Source organism: Notothenia coriiceps, unplaced genomic scaffold, assembly GCF_000735185.1.
Source record: "Notothenia coriiceps isolate Sejong01 unplaced genomic scaffold, NC01 NC01_scaffold00024253, whole genome shotgun sequence".
Taxonomy (NCBI): Eukaryota; Metazoa; Chordata; class Actinopteri; order Perciformes; family Nototheniidae; genus Notothenia; species Notothenia coriiceps.
In genome coordinates, this window is record NW_011356954.1 from 1 (window position 1) to 1,935 (window position 1,935).

A 1,935-nucleotide genomic window follows, 5' to 3' on the forward strand; every position below is an offset into this window, starting at 1 on the left:
CCTAAACCCTCCCGACTTGAAATGATCAATTTATTAATATTAATCTGAAGTAAATGCAACTGGAAAAAAACGGCCGCCATTTTGTGAAATTATCTATTTATGTAAATATTAAAAACTGATTATTCTTCAAATGGATCATGATATCTGGTCTCTGATATGTCAATGATCAAAAATACTCACTCTCAACGTTGAAAGACCAGTATTTCAATGTGGATGTCAAAGGATTTTAGTAGAGTCTTCACACACATGTGCTTTCAGCTATTGTCACTGGGAAGCACTCGCCAGGAATTGGTTGTGCCGCAAACCGGAAGTGACGTCAAAAACGGTGGAATTGAAGGTAACATGACCAATAGCATTCATAGTGGTAACTCCATGAATTGCAAGCAAATTATAATATACTAAATGCCCGTAAAGGCAGTGTATTATAATAAAAAGAACATTATAAATCTGTTTATAGACTATTTTAAGAAAATATTTTATTTTTTAACTCATTACACCCGAAATGTATTTATCTATTTAAGAGTAAAGTTAGAGTGGTATATATTAAAGTAAATACAGGTATTATTTCTATTGTGTTCTCAAAAACTCTAATATTTTAAGAGTGAATATAAGCGGATATTTAAACGCCTTCACTCAGTAGAATTGGTCCGACTAAGGTTTTAAGTGTAAATCTATTAAATGATCAAGTTATTTTAGAAGTATAAGTAAGGAGGTTCTAAAAGGATTTAATCCAAAGGTTATATTAAGGGTCCAGTGACCGACTAATTAATCGCTCTCTTTAGAAATAGGGTGAGGATAGAGAGAGAGGGAGAGAAAGAGGTGTATCCCTAATGGGGTACTGGTTAGAGAAATTCAGAGGCAAGGATGTGGTCAGTGACTACGTCTCACTCCCCCCAGCCGGTCTAGTCTTCTCGTACGTAACCCGCTACCTCGTGCGACCGGACCCGGGACGGCCGAGGAAGGGGTAAGGGTTTAAAGGTTAAAAGTAGAGAATAAAGGAGGTGGACTGTTTTTAAATGTAAGAAATAAGGACAAAGTTAAAATGGTACACTCATAAGTAAATAATCTCAGTTGTTCAGGAATATTTTGATAAGAGCTTCATGATAGTAAATCACTCCTGCAATCTTAATCAAAACCAATTAATTGATAAGTGTTGGTAAAGAAAACGAGCGACCCAGTCAAAATACCACGGGTCAGTGTAAGTCCCCCGTTTCTCCAGGCTCCGGCTGGGTTAGGTTAGGTAAAAGCCACCAGATCTCCCCATGTCGCCCGACGACTTCATGGTTATACGGAGATCCAAGGAAAGGCACGCGCACTAGAGGACGTGTCGGCCTTACCCTAGCATAGCATTATGACTGGACCATAAAGAATAAAGTGTGTAAAAGTAGACAGGATAATTTAAGCTTGAAGGACAGAGACACGGAGGAGGGTAGCTGTGTTGACGGCGGATGCCTCCTCTTGCCGCAATGGCCGTATCTGTTTTTAGACCCGTTTCCTTTCGTTATCCCCTGACGGGGCTCGTACCAGAAAGGGGTCGGAAAAAGAGCAGAATGAGGGGGGAGAATGTGGTTTAGGTTTAGGCAAGGAAGCCAAAGTGGTTGAGATTAGTGGTCAAACTGAGGGAAAGATGGTCGCTGAATTAATGGATATTGATTTTAGGATTAGGCACCTAAGCCCGACTGGTTAAGTTTAGAGTTTGGGACTAAAGATAAGAGTGTACTTTAAGTTAATTTTAATTGTTGGAATTGAGAGTAAAATAACCTTTTATGGAGAAGTATTTTAGGATTAGGCAAAAGGCCGGAGTGGTTAGGATTAGTGGTCAAACTGAGGGAAAGATGGTCCATAGAAAAATGGATATGGAACTGAATTTAGGATTAGGCATCTAAATCCGACTGGTTAGGTTTAGAGGTCAGATGAAGGTCAGGTGTCAGATCC

At 39.4% G+C, this 1,935-nt stretch overlaps 1 long non-coding RNA gene across 1 annotated transcript; it reads left to right on the forward strand.

The window, feature by feature from the left end:
* Window positions 1–57: 57 nt before the first annotated feature.
* On the forward strand, window positions 58–1,844 carry LOC104954944 (uncharacterized). Its single transcript, XR_799404.1, has 2 exons — window positions 58–1,665; window positions 1,790–1,844. It is a non-coding gene; the product is annotated as an uncharacterized lncRNA (long non-coding RNA).
* Window positions 1,845–1,935: the final 91 nt, after the last annotated feature.